This window comes from Leopardus geoffroyi, chromosome D1 (genome assembly GCF_018350155.1).
Source record: "Leopardus geoffroyi isolate Oge1 chromosome D1, O.geoffroyi_Oge1_pat1.0, whole genome shotgun sequence".
Taxonomy (NCBI): Eukaryota; Metazoa; Chordata; class Mammalia; order Carnivora; family Felidae; genus Leopardus; species Leopardus geoffroyi.
Window position 1 is genome coordinate 55,777,376 of NC_059329.1, and position 17,902 is coordinate 55,795,277.

A 17,902-nucleotide genomic window follows, 5' to 3' on the forward strand; every position below is an offset into this window, starting at 1 on the left:
ATGTAAAAGGACATATATAAATATGAAAAAAATTGGAAGAAAACATGCCAAAACAGTAACTTACTAGAGTAAGTTCTACCCCTAGAGTGGTAGAACTATGGATGATTTTTTTTCCTTTATTTTTCAATTTTCCTTTTTGGTATTTATATTATTGTTATGATTTATTAATGCACTTTGTAAAACTTAGTATCTTAAGAATAGTCCCTTCTCGGGGCGCCTGGGTGGCGCAGTCGGTTAAGCGTCCGACTTCAGCCAGGTCACGATCTCACGGTCTGGGAGTTCGAGCCCCGCATCAGGCTCTGGGCTGATGGCTCAGAGCCTGGAGCCTGTTTCCGATTCTGTGTCTCCCTCTCTCTCTGCCCCTCCCCCGTTCATGCTCTGTCTCTCTCTGTCCCAAAAATAAATAAACATTGAAAAAAAAAAAAAAAAAAAAAGAATAGTCCCTTCTCCTAAGTACTATGGAGTAGAACCAAATAAACTTTTACATCAGTTGACTAATGATTCTGGTAAAGGTCATAAAACATTAGAGTTAGAAGAAATCTCAGAGGTATTCGGTTTAATCTCCCATTTTACAGCAGAGATATTTGAGACCCAGAGAGTCAAAGTAACTTACACAAAGTCACACAGGAACCAAGGGCAGGTCTCACGATTTTCAGGCTAACATTTCCTATCCTGATTGAACCAATCAATTAAGATTTGGATTTTTGGGGTACCTGGGTGTCTTAGTTGGTTGAGCGTCTGACTGTTTTGGCTCAGGTCACAATCCCAGGGTTGTGGGATCAAGCCCCACATTGAGCTCTGCGCTGAGCATGGAACATTCTTAAAATTCTCTCTCTCTCTCTCTCTCTCTCTCTCTCTCTCTCTCTCTCTCCCTCCCTCCCCCCCCTTCCCCCCTCCCCTCTCCCCTGTTCTCTCCCTCTGTCTCTGTCTCTCTGTCTAAAAATTGAAAAATAAAGATTTGGATTTTTGCCCGCTTTCCTGAAAACACATCCTCAAGTTCAAGTTGATATGCAGCCTTTCATTACTAATTCAAATTAAAGCAGCTATTGTCATTTGCTGGGAAAGTGATATTTTTAAAAGGATATTAAAAACTAACATTATGGCCCTTTAGTTCCTTGCCTTGCACATGCTTGCGTATCTTTTTTTTGTAAGCAACTTAGTCAATAAATACCGAGGACGCCCAGATCTGGCTAAATTAAATGGACCAGTGTACGGTCTACTTCTTTTGGGTGTCAGCCTCCTCATTTATTCTTTGAATGAGTGTTGGGCCCCATGCCGGGCTTTGGGATGAGAAGATGCATAAGGTTCCACCATTATCCTCCTGGAGCTCACAGTTGAGTGGGGAGGTTAGACACATGCAGATAGCTCTATATACCATAGGGGAACATGATAACACACGATGTTCATAAAGGTGTTTAAGAAGATGCTATGGATCAAGGAGAAAAAGGTTGTCATCACAGAAGGGCTCATAGCAGAGGTAGCATTTGGGCTGGCCTCTTGAGTGAACAGCCATTACCAGGCAGAGAAGTGGGGCAGGAGTATCAAGGGTATCACAGCAGAGGTAATAAGCAAAGCTTGGAAGTATAAAGGGGCACATAGAATGGCCTCAAGGAGTGAAATGAGGGATGTTAGACTCTTAGTGGTGCTCAACTAGAAGTGCTTGTTGGACTAACTTAGCTCTATCAAATTTCAGAAGATTATAATGTATACCTTTGGCTAAAAACCTTAGATGTCTGCTGAGATCTTACATATACCCTCAAAGTTTTGGGGTCTGTGGTTGCCACAGTACCTCATGAGAGAGCACCAGACCTAATGACACAAGTTATTGCCATTTAATCCACGTTGGAACCCAAGTGGCAAAAATACTGTCTGCTCTGTATGATTTGACACTGATTGATGACTTGATCATTAGAAAACCAAAGGGAATTGCAAATGAAAATAGAAATAAAGACATAATCTCACACACTGAGTTTTCCCTAGTTCATTTTTGGGGAAAAAAAGTCTTTTCAGGTTCACCCAAATGCTAAGGCATCTCAGGTGAGGAGCTGATGATAATCAGTAATTATCCAAGGTGAGATCCAAGATATTTCATAAAGATGGAAATAATAACCCTGTCGGAAATGGAAATCAACTATCATGGGGGAGGGGGCTATAAATCCAAACATAATATTCAACTTGTCTTCACCTCAGAGAGTTTCCAGCTGTTTATGACGTTTTGCTGTGATTCGCCAGAGATGAGATGCATTTTTTAAAACTCTGCTCCAGCCAGCTGAACGAAAGGCTTGGGAGCCACATTCTCTTCCAAGAAGTGTTGAACACTTGTGAAGTCTGCAGAGAAATGGTAGAAGGTGTATGCTTTCTTGTCAGTTCCAATGAAGATTTTTTCCTTGCAACCCTAGGACTAATCATTATTTTCTAAGAGAACTAGAGAAGCCCAGGTCTCTCTTGGGTTGAAAGGGTACTTGCTGCGATGCTATGAGCTTTAAACTTACCACGTCAAGGCCAGCGGTTCAAATCCAAGCTTTGCTAAAGGCAGAGGTAATAAGCGAATGCATGCTTACTGAGAGCCTGGGGAATGTATTTGTTGAGAAACGATTGGGGGAAGGAAATGGTCCAAATGATGCTTGTGTGAGTATGTGCCCGTACACACACACACACACACACACACACACACACACACGCACATCCTGAGCTGAAGTGTAGAAGGCAGTCTGTGGTGAAAGCACTTAATCTCACCAGACTGATGGGAGACTTCTTGAGAGCAAGGACAGAGGTTGATTTCTAAATTCCCAGCACTGTTGACTAAATTACTGAATGACATGTTGAACCTGAGAAGACAGTGGTGTGGCCATGTGGCAGTGTCTTCCCACAGTCACTCCAGATTGCCTAAGCTTCCCCAGACAAACCTTGCACCTTCATGTCCTGCCCTGGGGCTGTTCTCCTCCCATTCTTCCTCTGTCTGGAATGCTTTTATGCCATCTCTTCTTCCACGCCCCAGCTTTTTGAAGCTTATTAAAACTGTCATTCTTTATAGTCCATCTTAAATGTCTTTTAAAAATAATTTTCCACACACAGATGGGAGCAGGGAATGTTCCTGGACGTTAAAAAGATCTGGGTTTGAATCCCAAGTCTACCTCTTTCAAGTTCTGGAGCAAGTTACCTGTTTCCTCTAGATGGGTTTGGGGAAAGTTTAATGTGATAACATAAGTACAGGGCCTAGCTCAGTGACCAGCATTGGATAGACGGTGACTGAGTGTTAGCTCTTTCCATTCATTCACCTTCCTCCGTGAAACCCAGCTCTGTGCTTAAAAGACGTTGCCTCTCTCTGCCTATACATTCTTTAACACTTCTTCCTCTCGCCCCACCACCAATTCTATCCTCAGATATAATTGCCACCTCCTCTGTCCCATAGTGCTTTGCTTAATGCCTCTTTTCTAGCACTTATTATGGGCTGACTTGTGCTATAACTCATTGTGTTTCTCTCCCACTCTGGCTGAAAACACCTCAAGAGCAGTATCTCCAGAAACTAGCATAGGGACTAGTTTAGGACGGACATTCCATACGTGGTTGTCTAATTGAAACAACATTTAGCCCAGCTTTCCAGGAGGCAAAGTGAGCATGTAACATGTCTTCTCCCAACAAGTGCTGAATGGTCTAAGTAGCAAGGAGGAAATTCCCCTGCAATTAAGTGGTTCAAAGTTGATTGCTGTCTGTCCAGCCCAAGTGAGCAGAGCCTCCATTTCCAGATGTCTTTGTTTCCCCCACTTCCAACTCAGCCAAGCCAGAAGAGTATTCCCATAAGGGTAACCCAATATACCTTTTTTCACTGATTTGATTAGGGTGTGAAATACTTTCTTTGGAGAAAATGCACAAGAGTGAGGTTTTTCTCTGTTTTTGCAAGGGACAGAAGGTGAAGGAGAGAGAGGGAAATCGAAGCCAGAGGAAAATCTATTGTACCCCAGGAGATGAAGAACACATGTAGCCAACACAACAGATACTGTCCTGGGAAGGAACTTAAGAGCCTGAGCCATAAATGACTCCATATCTTACACCGATCTTAGGGAAAGAGTTAAAAAGAAGAAAAAACCGAAATAAAAAAAAAAATCTTCTTCCCCAGAAACTGATCTTTGCAGTGATATACGTACTAATGAAGAACTGGAAGCAACCTAAAAATTCAATTCAATGAATATTTACTGAACTACTAAGTGCAAGGGGGCACTGGAGTTACGGAGATACTGGTGAAGCTAGATTTCTAAACTCAGTCTCTTCGCTCCACTCAATTATTTTCACCTTTGGGGAAAGCGCGCTCTATCAGTCAGCATTCAACTAAAGAAGCAGAGGTGCTAGGGGTTGTGGGATAGGAGATTTATTATAGAAATTAGAATTTATACAATCGTGGGAGGGATTGGAGCAGTGCAGCTCTGAAAAGGGGGAACGTTCAATGGAGTCACCAACCAGTCGATCCCAAAAGCCAAGCGTACCAGCTGATTTGGAGCTGTGAAGGAGGAGCTGATGGGAGAAGCCTACAGGAGAAGGCTGTGAGTCCACAGCTGGATGGCTGGTGGTGGGCTTAAAGCTTCGACTGGCCAGCAGAGTTAGCAGTTAGGAAGAGTGGGGTGTGGAGTGGAGGAGAGTGAAGACAAGCTGGAACCCGCTGGCCCCTCCACGTCTGTCCATGACTTCAGTGATCAATGGCTGCTGATTCACTTCTGCTTTCCAAATCTCAAACAACTTTCTTTTTAAACCAACTGTAACCTACAACCATGCAATTGGCAACTTAACCAAACTGACACACATAAATTTCCTCCATCGCCATGAAGTCATTTCTGTCTCCTCCCAATTTCCTACAATGGAGAACGAGTGGGCTTTTAAGTCTGACAGGCCTAGGTTCTAATCCTGGGTCTGCTCCAAACTAGCTGTATGACCTCAGGTAAATCACCATTTCCGGACCTTAATGGATTAGGAGTCCTTCCTCTGTGCTACTGTAGCCCCTGTGCTTCTCTCGGTGGTATCCTTTAACGCCTTTTCTTGTCATTATCTATTTATGTGTCCATTTCTTCCACCAGACTACAAGCTTGAGCACAGGGATCATATCTGATTCTGCTTTATAGTTATGGTGCCTAACAGTGCCTGACACAGAATAAGATGCTCAATAGATGCTGGCTGAGGATGATGAATCCTTGAGATGGAGAAGAGAAACTCCCCAGACTATCAAGCTAACAGTGGAGCCCAATACTAAGACATTACAGGAGTGAGACCCACCTCTGTATAGAGGTACGCTCAGTACCCTCTATAAAAACAGTCTCCAGACACCCTTACCTCATCTATAGCTTCTATCTTAAACCATTCCACTTTCCAACCTATTGTAATCATCCTTCCTGGGTCTTGGGCTTGTCTTCTCTTTATCATCTGCTATCACCTCTTGGACCTATTACTTTAAATGTTCGAGCCCCTGGCTATCTTGCTTGAATTTTTATTTTCCCTTTGATTAAACTATTTTCCCTTTCTTGGCATATTTCCCACCCTCCTCCCTGAGGTTCTTAGGTCAGAGACCACGAAAGTCCCTGCCCTCAGGGAGTTCTCAGGCTGGTGAACAAAAGACAAGGAAACCAGCAATTCCAGGACAGTGTGGTAAGAGGTCTGTTGAAGTATGTTCAGGGTACTGTGAGAGCGTAGAGAGGAATAGCACCTAATCTTACGAAGACAAGGAAATCTACATTGATCTGAGTTTGAGAAATTGTTTAAGAGATTCCCAGGCAGGGGGCACCTGGGTGGCTCAGTCAGTTAAGCATCCGACTTCCCCTTAGGTCGTGGTCTCATGGTTCAAGAGTTGAAGCCCTGCGTTGGGCTCTGTGCTGACAGCTCAGAGCCTGGAGCCTGCTTTGGATTCTGTGTCTCCTTCTCTCTCTCTGCCCCTCCCCCGTTCATGCTCGCCCTCTCTCTTTGCTCTCAAAAATAAACAAACATTAAAATAAATAATAATAATAATAATAATAATAATAATAATAATAATAAAGGAGATTGCCAGGCAGAGAAAGGGAGGACATGTTTTGCAGACAGAGCCAAGCAGAGGTGTGAAGACAGGGGAGACAGGGTCCGGGAGGCTGCAGGTGGGTTGGTGGTGGAAAAGCATGCAAGCACAGTTGGGAAGTGGAGGGAAATGAGCCAACATTGTAAAGTTGGGAGCTTTCACGTGAAATTCTGGATCTCCCATTTCTGTTGAAAACTCAGAAGATCTGGCCATACTGAGCTCTCCCTCTCGTATGAGCTGAGAGTTCTTCATCCTTGTTAGATGCCATATGTGCTTTTTGCTGTTGTTTAAAGAGTGGATCGATTATTTATTTATTTATTTATTTATAAAGTAAGCTCTAGGTCCAAAGTGGGGCTTAAACTCACAACTCTGAGACCAAAAGTTGCATGCGCCACCAACTGAGCCAACCAGGGGCCCCACCATATGTGCTTTGTAACTTGCTTGTCTCCGCCACACTATTTTGTCATCATACTTACACTCTTGTTTTTCTTTAAGGAGAGAAATATTTCTTGGTACCTGGGTCTCTGTGAAAAGTGGGGAAGTGGTGGTTAGACACAAGAGGCAGGCATTCCAAAAATTGGGAATAGCATGTTTCTTGTGGACGTGAAGAAACAAATGTATCTGTTGTAGGACTGCACCTTTCACTTAAACTTAGTCCCCTTCACTCATTTATGTTACCTGCAAGGTTTGCTCCATAAAGAGTGATGACTTCATGGGGCCGCCTTACTTTTCATAAAGCTTTGCAGTGTTCACAGACCATCAAGAAGGAATGTGCCAGGGGCGTTAGTCTTAAAGAAGGTGTAGGAGACATGCACATGTCTGGTTTGTCGAAGGGACGCCAACGCTGACTCTCAGAGCCTCAAATAGGTGATGAATCAAGTAGAAAGAAATTGAGAGGACTCAGAAAAGGACTTGTCCGTGTCCCCAGAGCAGCTAATGGCAGGAGTTCTCCACAGCCAGTCACAACGTGGAGAAAATGCAGTGCAACCCTCCCTTCCAGATCCAGAGCCAAAAGACCAGGGTGCTCCCAGTAATGGTGCAGAACTGGCCCAGCTTCTCAGTAAGAGAGTTACTTTAGAAACCCCCTTGGTTCTCACATCATAGGATAGATAGCACTGCACCGTAGCTAAGGCCTCCAGCCTTCCCAGAGCCTAGAAATCCTGCTTCGAGGTCTGAGCTCCTTGCAGCTGGCTGAGTGAGAAGAGGCTGCCTTGGGCTCCTTTGGGGCCTCTTGTTTTCACTGATGATTCTCTGCAGCTCGGCTCTGGCAGTCTTACCTCCTCCCCCCCCCCCCCCCCCCCCCCGTCCCCGTGTAACTGATCCCTGTCCTCTGGCTCTGTCAGCACCTCGGCTATGTACACCATGACATGCAGGAGTCTCGAGCCAGGCAGGAGCCCTCAGAGTGAGGTGTAAGTTTCTTTGCAAGCCATTGAAGCTGCCTTTTTGCAGTATGCTAGACATTTGGGCTCTGCTAGTCAGAAAGCAGTGCCTTCACTAGGTGATCGGGGAGAAGGGGTCCCCGAAGTCTTCACATTGGAGTCCCCATTCCCCATCTTTTCCCACATCGATTCTGCATGTACCTACCTGCTGAATTCACGTACATTAAAGCATAATGCTAAGTATGTTATATTTCTGATGAAAAGCTTTCATTGGCTCCTCATTTCCCACCAAATTCAAACCAAGTCACCTGCCCTGGCATTTTGGACCTTTCCCAGGAAGCCCCTAAATGCTTTTTCTAGGCCTGTCTCCCACTATAAACACCAAATACTCCAGCCAGAATGATACTTGCCTTTCTCTGCAGACACAGAGTTTTCTTGCCTTTGTTCTTCTCTTCCTTCCTCCCTGATCATTTCCACCTGCCCAAAGCCTACCCATTCTACAGATCTCATCTCAAGGCCACCTTCAATGTTCCTAATGGCTCCAGTCACATGTCACCTCTTCTTGCTTGAGGTTCCTATCACACATTGTGTTTTTCTTGTTAAACTCTGGGCATAGTCTCCTTATTTTAATTACATGGTCCCATGCCTCAGCCTTCTTGCTTAAACTGAGATTAGATGGCAGGGGTTATGTATGTTCCTCTATATCACCATGTCCTAGACAGGGCCTGGTACATGTGATATACTCAGAAATACTTATTTGAATTGATTGTGTAGATTGAATTGAATTTGTAGATTCAGAAAAGAGCCTCCTGGTACCTCCTGGAAACCTAGACTCTTCAGCAAAGGAATGGATCTTAGCTGTCATTTTTCTCAGTCCTGAATTTGATGATAGGAATTTCTTCTTGACATCCCTGCCAGGAGCTAGTACCAAGTAATTTTCCACTGGGGCAGTTGGACAGTGATTAGGTCCATCCCTCTGGAAATAAATACCTGGGCCAAGAGAGGGATTTCATGTATAAAAGCACCAGCTTTGTGTCTCACTGGGAGCCAGGCTGTCCATTTCAACACATGTTCTCAAGCCCTAGAGAAGGCCCAGTCTCTAGTAATAGGGGACCCAGGTCAAACCAACCCATGTGCCTGGGCCCCTCTCACTTGCAACAATCCTTCTGTGCATCCTGTGGCTGCCCCTCCTCATCCTAATGGAGGCCATCATTTTTTAAATGCCATACGTCATGGAGTCCAGTTTCTAGAATTTCATTCCAGAAATGTGGAGGGGGACCTGAGTGGCTCAGTTGGTTAAGTGTCCAACTCTTGATTTTGGCTCAAGTCGTGATCTCAGGGGCATGATCTCAGATCGAGCCCTGTGTCAGGCTCTGCACTGAGTGTGGAGCCTGCTTAGGATTCTCTCCCTCTCTCCTTCTGCCCCTCCCCCACTTGCACTTGCTTACTTGCTCTCATGTTTTCTCTCTCTCTCACTCAAAAAAAAAAAAACAAAATTGTGGAGGAAAGATATGATCTTTGGAACCAGCCATACTAGGTTCCATTTTCATTGTCTTGCTTAGTATGATGTGGTTAAGAACTTTGGCTTTGGAGTTACGCAGAACTAGGTTCAAATACTTTTCTGCCATTTCCTGTCTCTGTGACTTTAGACAAATTACCCAACTTCTCGATGAGTTCACTTTCTAGTATGTAAAATAGGGACAGTAACACCATCCTCATTGATTTTTTTTAAACAATTAAATAATAAAATGCATGTGTATCAGCTAGAATGTCTTCAGCTGTAAGTAACAAATAAGAACTGATTTGTTAATAATAAGGAAATGTATTATCTGAAATAATAAGGATAATGTATTATCTCATATAACAAGAAGTCCAGAAGTAGGGAAGTTTCAAGATTGGTTAATTCATTAAGTGCCTAAATTCATTCTGTCTTTATGCTCTTCTAACCTTAGCTTGTAGGCTCTCCTAGGCTGGCTTTCCTCGTGATCCTAAGATGGCTGCCACAGTTCCAGGCATCACATCCAGACACTTTCTCTTGTGTTTTTTCAACAATGAGAAAATATTTCCCTGGTGTTCTCACAGAACACACTGTCTCTCCCTTCACTTTACATATGCTCACTGATGACCCTCCCACATCTTTGGCTGGAGCTGATTCACAAGCCCAACTCCATAAACCTGCAGGAGCTGGGTCACAAGTGATTTAATCCAATCACAGACAAAATAGAATAGACTACAATGATCGTTTTGGGCAGTCACACTGGAGATAGAGTCCTTTTTCTTGAGGGATGGGTATCTGAACAAAATTAGGATTCTGTGAGCAGAAAGATGGGATGGTTGTTGAGTGTGTAACCAACAGAGTCTGCTGCAACATGGAATCTAGCACATAGTAAGCATTAAATATATGTTAGCTATTGTTGTTATTAACTCTTACTAGCTATGTGAACTTACTCAAATCACATATCTCTTAGAGCCCCAATTTCCTCATCTGTAAAATTGGAATAGGATTATCTAATTTGTTGGATGGTTATACAATGAAATGAAATGACATAGGTAAAGTCTTAGGTGCTTAGTAAATGATGACTATTTATTATAGTTGTAATGATTATTGCCAAAATACTGGGCAGCAGGTTGAGGTCTTCAACAGAGACCGAAGTTTCCTAAGATTAACCTCAGCCTGAAAAGGTCAAAAGCATGAGCACTAGAAGCAGTTCATACTTAATGCTCTATAGTTGTGGTTGTGAGTATCAATTTGCCAGACCCTAATAATCCATCAGGACACAGTTGCCACCACCCAATAGTTCCTTGGTTTCAGGAGACCCAGTAAGACAAGGATTCCTGCTAGAGGGCCCACTCTCCTGGTGCTCTTGCCCCTAGACGCAATCTCACCTCCCTTGCTGCAGGGATTTGATGGCCTAAGACCAACAACTCATCCAAAAGAAGATGTCACTTCTTGGCCTTTGAGTCCTCAGCTTAGGACGGGAGATTGATGGGTATGAACCATCTATAGCCTCTTTTCCTTCTCCACAGCACCTGGGACTATAGCTTTGTAAGATCCAGGTTCCCATCGAGCTCTGCCACTTACTTGTAGTGTGACCTTAAGCAAAGCTCTTTATCTCTCTTTGAATATCATTTTCCTCACCTGTAAAGTAGGGATGATAATATAATATCTACTTCATAGAGTTATATTAAGGATTCAATTAGATGATGACTATACACAATGCTTATCAAATTGAGCGACCCTCAGTAAATGGTGGCTGTGTTCTTGTAGTTACCTAGCAACTATTTGCTGGTTGATTGTAGAGGGTGAATTCATGTACATAGGCACTTGAACAAGACAGTGGTAATTAACATAGATCCAATGCTAACACTTTTACAAATTAAGTTTTTCCCATAGAAATAGAAATTAGCCTTATCCTAATCTTTACACATGATGATACTGAGGTTCAGAGGATAAGAACTTGGTCCAAATTACACAACAAGTTAGTGACAGAGCAGGGATTTGAACCCATGTATCTCTGGTTCCAAAACTCCGTACTCTTCCACTGACCCCTCTTTCTTTCTTAATCTGCTCATTTAACATCTTCTCTGAAATCAGAGACCCTCACTGACCACACCTCCCACATCCTTTCCCACCGTGGTCTCTCTAGCCTCTGAGTTCCTAGAGCACATGCTTGAACCTCTCATTGGTCCATACTTAGGAGCACATCCAGCTAGCCATGCCATAAAGCTGAGCTCACCCTTGACCTTTCCATCTCTCTCCCTCCTCATGTCTAATGGGCTAATAAGGTCTGTCAGTTCTACCTTTTAAATAACCCTGAAATTGTGACATACTCCTCTCTTCCTACTATTGTCACCCTGTTTTAGACCCACAACATCTCTTGGAATGATGCAGAAGCCTCCTAACTGATCTCTCCGTCCCCAAGTCACCCTCCAGAATGACATTTCTCATAAAGAAAGTTGACCATGCTGTTCATGCACTTGAAACTCTTTCAGAACAGGTGGCCCTGCTCTCCCCCGCAGCCTCATCTTTAGTCACCTTCCCTTCGAGTTCTGTTCACTGGTCACTTGGAATGACCCATTGTGTCTGTGCAGACCACACTGTCTCTCCCCCCCCCCCCGTTCCCCCGCCAAGCCTTTAAACATGCTACTTCCTCTGCCAGGATCAATGCCAGGCCCACTCCCATCCTTGCCTGGAAACCCCTCCTCACCCTTCAGGATGGGTTCAGGAAAGTATCTCCTCTTTCTCTACCTCTTACCCATAGCTCAATTGATCCTGAAGCCCATTATTTCTTCCACTGCACTTCCAAAGCACTTATTTCTTCCATTGCATTTCTGTTGTTGCTGGATTATAACTGTCTTTTACTTTATCTTTACCACTAGATTGTAAGACTGTGAGTAGAGAGCAGGGTCCCCCAATGTATTCACTGCTCTAGCTTCAGATATATAGAGTGTTAAAGCATTATCACTACACTGAAGTCTTATCAATGGAGGGAAGTTCTGCCATTTCCAGTGAAGTTGCCATGGGTGTTGTGTGGAGTTCCAAACAGCACCACAGAATCATTCACCATCCCTCCCTCGGTACCCCCCAAATCCCAATCACAACAAAACAGCATGATGACTTACTTCTTTGGGAGACTTCCAGCAAGCGGAGCATTTCAATAAACAAACAATAAAAGTGTGGGACAAATGGTAGAGGGAAATGTAGTTCCCCAAGAGGAAGATTGGAATTGGACTTGGCAAGAGACTATGAATGCATCTAAGGCTGTCAGATTTATGATTGAGAATTTTGTGTTTCTACATGGACCTTCTCTGCCTTTAGTATACTAACAAGCAGGGCTGGACATGGAGTCAAAGTGATTTGGAGGACATAGGGACCCTAGATTCATTTGACTTGGAAAGAGCTTTGAATTTTTATATTCTGTCTTCAAACATGGAGGTGCCGAATGGGCTTAGTTGGGTACAGGTGCCTTTACGCACATATGTGCTTACTCTCTGCTCTCCCTCTCTTTCTCTGTCAACACACACACACACACACACACACACACACACACACACACACTTCTGTATGTGAGGTTTTTTTTTTTTTTAAATCTTGATCATACTTCCATGTTTCCCCAAGAAATTAGGTAGATAGAAAAAAGACCCATAAGCTTCTTTTATTTGTCTGCATCTCAAAGATTTAGGCATTCAGATTCTCCTGTTTGTCTGTGTCAAACCAAGTGTCTCTATTCCAAGTTCCAGGGTCCCATTTTTCCCCATTCATGCCTTAACTTTCATCTAAGAAATTTAGGAACTTGTGAATCCTACTAACATTATAATTCTGCAGCAACAGTATCAAAGCTTGGGTATGATGTTCAATTATATTAGTCCTGAAGCTATAATAGGTTTAAAAAATACTTTAGAGCTATAGTAGAAACTCTCAGATTCTTGGACTGTGTATAGAGCTTGAGAGTTTTGAATTCTGAACTTGTCATTTTCTTCCAAAAAGTCCTCCAGTGCAGTCAGAAGCAGCCAATCCCTCTCAGAATCTTTGTAGTCAAACTTCCTACCATAACAGTCCATTTCAGCAGCAACTTGATCCCCCAAAGACTTGCTTTTTGATAAACATACCATCCCAGGTATCCACAGGTGATACTTTTTAAGTAACTCTTTTCCCTTTCGCTGTTGCATTCCATGGATTACTAGTTATTGGGAGAGGCAGTCCACCAGAGACTCCAAGTGCCCTTGTTGAGTGTCAAACTATAAGACTTAACCATGCTCTGACCCGGAGTCATTTCTATAACTAGTCTCAAAGACAATCAAGTAGGTCGAGGTGATCACAGCATGACTAGTGTATAACTATTCACTCCCCAGGAGAAGGAGACTGGCCTGTTGACTGCTTGTTATAAAAGGTTCTGAGCCCTTGGCTCAGGATTCCTCAGCTATGGTGCAACCACATTACATGGGTTGTAACCACATTACATAGCTGCCATCTGGGCCCGTTGCATTGCCCCCATGGGACTTGAGGGCTAGGAGACCAGCCGTACCATGGTGTTGCCCCTGCTGTTGGTGGTGCTGTGAAATAAACTGTCTTTCTCCAATCTGCTGAATCTTGTTGTCTACTTTCAGCACCTATAGAGTGTGGCAAGCCAACCTGGAGTCCTGTTACTCTTTGCCATCTTCCATGAGGTTGGGGCTCTTCCCTGACACAGTATCCTATTTTCTACTGGCAGTGAGGTCACTGCTGAATTCCAGGCAATCAGGTCATATAACGGTCTTAGGGTTCTCTCTTTGAGGATCAGTTTCCCACAGTTACTTTCCATATCAACTACTGTATCAGTCAGTGTCCCGTGATATGAAAAACAGATAATTTTAGATATGTACTGTTCAGTACAGTAGCCGTTAACCACACGTGGCTATTTACATTTAAATTATTAAAATTAAACATAATTAAAAAGTCAGTTCCTTAGTCACACTAGCCACATTTCGAGAGCTCAGTAGCCACATATGGTTAGAAGGCACTGTTTTGGCCAGCATGTTAGGACATTTCTGTCATCACAGAACATTCTATAGGGCAGCACTACTCTAGATCTTTCTCTTTTTTTTTTTTTTTTAATTTATTTATTTACTCTGAAAGAGGAGAGGGGAGGGGAGGGGGCAGAGAGAGAGAATACCAAGCAGGCTCCACACTGTCAGCACAGAGCCCAATGCAGGGCTCGATCTCAGGAACCGTGAGATCATGACCTGAGCGGAGATCAAGAGTCAGACGCTCAACTGACTGAGTGACCCAGGTGCCCCTACTCTGGATCATTTCAAGAAGAAAAGGATTTAAATCAGGCAATTGTTTACAGAGATGTTGGGCAGATGGGAGTAGCCCAAGAAAAAAAAGGCTTAGAAGAGTTAGAAGACAAAAAAGGAGGTTACAAAGGTGCTGCTACCCTGAGTAAAGGCCAGCCCACAGTAGGTACTGATCTGTTAGGGGTGCTACTTCTGAGAAGGAACCCAAGAGCCTGTGCTTGGTGCTGCTGCTGGACACACCACCAAAAAGCAAGACAAAACAACAGCTTCTTCCTACCACACATCCTTCAGTCTCCTGCCACACTTTCCATCTGGCAAAAGAGTCTTTAACAATGTAATTTTCGGGGCGCCTGGGTGGCGCAGTCGGTTAAGCGTCCGACTTCAGCCAGGTCACGATCTCGCGGTCCGTGAGTTCGAGCCCCGCGTCAGGCTCTGGGCTGATGGCTCGGAGCCTGGAGCCTGTTTCCGATTCTGTGTCTCCCTCTCTCTCTGCCCCTCCCCTGTTCATGCTCTGTCTCTCTCTGTCCCAAAAATAAATAAACGTTGGAAAAAAAAAAAAAAAACAATGTAATTTTCAAGTTTCCGTATGTCCTATAATACTACAGAGAGCAAAGAATGTGGGAATGTATCTTAAGATAGACAAATTACTGAAGAGTGGGGATTTTTATCAATAATAATATTATTAAGGGTGGTAGGGCTCCCACTCTGTAGCTTACATCCATTCTCTTATTTCTGGCAACTGTCCCTTGCCCTGTATGTTCCAGCCATATGGAACTACTTTCTTTTTCTTTTTTTTTTTTTTAATATTTATTTATTTTTGAGAGACAGAAAGAGACAGAGCATGAGTGGGGGAAAGGGAGAGAGACAGAGACACAGAGTCCAAAGCAGGCTCCAGGCTCTGAGCTGTCAGCACAGAGCCCCATGTGGGGCTTGAACCCATGAATTGTGAGATCATGACCTGAGCCAAAGTTGGATGCTTAACGAACTGAGCCACCCAGGCGCCCCCAGTATGGAACTCCTTTCAATTCTGCTCTGAAACCTTACGCTCTTTCTCCTCCTCCAATCTTGCAGATACTGTTCCCTCTGCCTGGAACATGTCTTTCCTTGCTTTTCACATAGTTGACTATAGATATCAGATCAGATGTCACCTTCTCAGATGTTTGGTGACCTTGTCAATCTGCCTAAAATAGCTTAATCTCCCTGACCTCCTGCCCTAGTCATTCCCCATCAAGCCACCCTGTTTGTTTTATAGGTCTTGTTTCTGTTGAAAAGTATCCTCTGTGTTCATTATCTGTCTTGCCTCACTAGAATGTAAGCTCAAGGAAGGGAGAGGCCTTGTCTGTATTGTTTGGTGCTGTGTTCTCAGAATTTAGAACATGTCCTGGCATGTAAGAAAACTTCAGTAAATGTATGCTGCCTGAGTGAATAGTTTCTATCAAGTTTTCAGGTCTGATCTTTCCTGTCTCTAACTGGATGAGAGTTAGAATCCATTCTTCTCCCATTGTGACACTTAGAGCAGCTATAATTACTTATATCTGATCCCTTGCTAGACTATAAACTCAATGGAAGCAGGGACCATGTCTGTCTTGTTCACGGTTGAGTCCCCAGTGCTTAGCACAGTGCCTGAGATAAAGCTGGAATTAAGAGATTATTTGATGGATTTGGTGATCATATTACTCTATCAAAGAGTTTGGGAGATGATTTAGTGATAAGTACATTGAAACTAAGCAAAAGAAAACAATGAGGAAACTAGGAAAAACTAAAATGCTAACAAAAATAGAAATATAATCACAAAGCCCTACCTACATTACCTGGCTGTGAATGATATTTACATAGTCATAGTCAGGACCAACAGGACTGTATTAGTTATATTAGACTTTATGGGTTGTTGTCATTTTTCTATACTGGTTAATACCCCCAAGCTCCCTGAGTACCCCATTGCTACAGTTCCAATTGCCCTAGCTCCCCAGCTTAGAACTCCCTGAACCTTCCCAGGATCGAGCAACTAAAGAGACAATATATGGCATAGCCAGGGGCTCCAGAAACCTGCTGGAAAGGCCAGCATCTCTTTGGATCAGTTAGTACTTGTGCCAACCAGCAGCCTCCAGCCCCTCCTGGGCATTGCCTTTGGCTCCCCCGAAGGTTGACCTCAGCCCTGCTTGCTATACCTCCCTGGGCCCAGGGAGCCAGCCCTGCATGGGAACCATCCAGAGACACCAGGCTGCCAGCCAATGGCTGGCCTGCATCACCTCCCCCACATCAGCCCCTTCCCCAAGTGTTCTGCCTTCCCCCAGCAGGCTCTGACCTCACCAGGAGAAACAACAGTCCTGGAAGCGGGCAAATATTTTTAATGGTACTTCTGGTCATAATATGTAAGCACCATATGATGATTTAACCCAAAACTGATACAATTATATCAGAAGATGGGGCAGGGAGGTCGTATTAGAGAAATCTTCCATTTCTCAAAGTCAGTAGGTAATGTCTGAACTTAAAAATCACAAAACAGGGACTCCTGGGTGGCTCAGTCAGTTGAGTGTCTGACTCTTGGTTTCAACTCAGGTCATGATCTCACGGTTTGTGGGATAGAGCCCCATGTTGGATGCCTCACTGACAGCACAGAGCCTGCTTGGGATTCTCTCTCTTCTCTCTCTGCTGCTCCCCTGCTCACGCTCTCTCTCTCTTTCTCTTAAAATAAATAAACTTAAAAAAAATCACAAAACAGCAGTATAGGCTGTTGGAGAATTATTTGGAGAATGAAAATAAATACCAAAAGCTGGAAGAAGTGAAAGTGGCTAGTTGAGTGTGAGGAGCAGGGCTTGGGGTGGGGACGGATGGGACAGGAATCTACTTACAAGCCTTGGAGAAATTTTGACTTTCTTATTATTTTAATTTTTTTTAAGTTTATTTTTGAGAGAGAGAGAGAGAGAGAGCGAGAGCGGGGGAGGGGCAGAGAGGGAGACACAGAATCTCAAGCCTGCTCCAGGCTCCGAGCTGTCAGCACAGAGCCCAACGTGGGGCTCAAACTCAGGAGCCGTGAGATCATGACCTGAGCCAAAGTCAGACACTTAATCAACTGAGCTACCCAGATGGTCCAAGAAATTTTGACTTTTGAACCATGTACATATTACTCTTTTATTATTATTATTTTATTTTAGAAGACTATTGCAGGAATCCTGATGAGAGGTTATGGCCAATGGTGATGGCAATGAGAGAGAGATAAGTGGATCCAGCAGTATGATTAGATTATCAATTTGTGTAAGTTGGTAACTGCCTGGTGCAGAGAGTGAAAGAGGGGGAGAGAGAGAATCATACAGATTTGGGCAGGTAGCTGGGGTTAGAGAATGACTTTCTTGGTGAGCACTTGGATGCCAAAGGTCCCTCCAGCAGGAGTGACTAACTCTGCGTGGGAGAATTGGAATTAGTTCACGGACAAAGGGGTATTTAAGCTGGGTCTTGAAGATAGTATGAAAGTTCCCAGTTCCATAAAGGGTGAGCTCTATGGTGAGAGGGCATGTTAAGGGAAGAATATTCTCTGGTCAGGGTGATAGAGAATAATAGAAAGTACAAAGGCACAAAGGCATGGGGATATAATTTTGGGGGTGAAAATGAGTTGTCCCGTGTAGCTGCAGTATGGGAGAGATGTTGGGGGAGAAAATAGAGGGAAATGAAGCAGGACCAACAGTTTTTGAAGAGCCTAACAGCCTATAATGTAGTC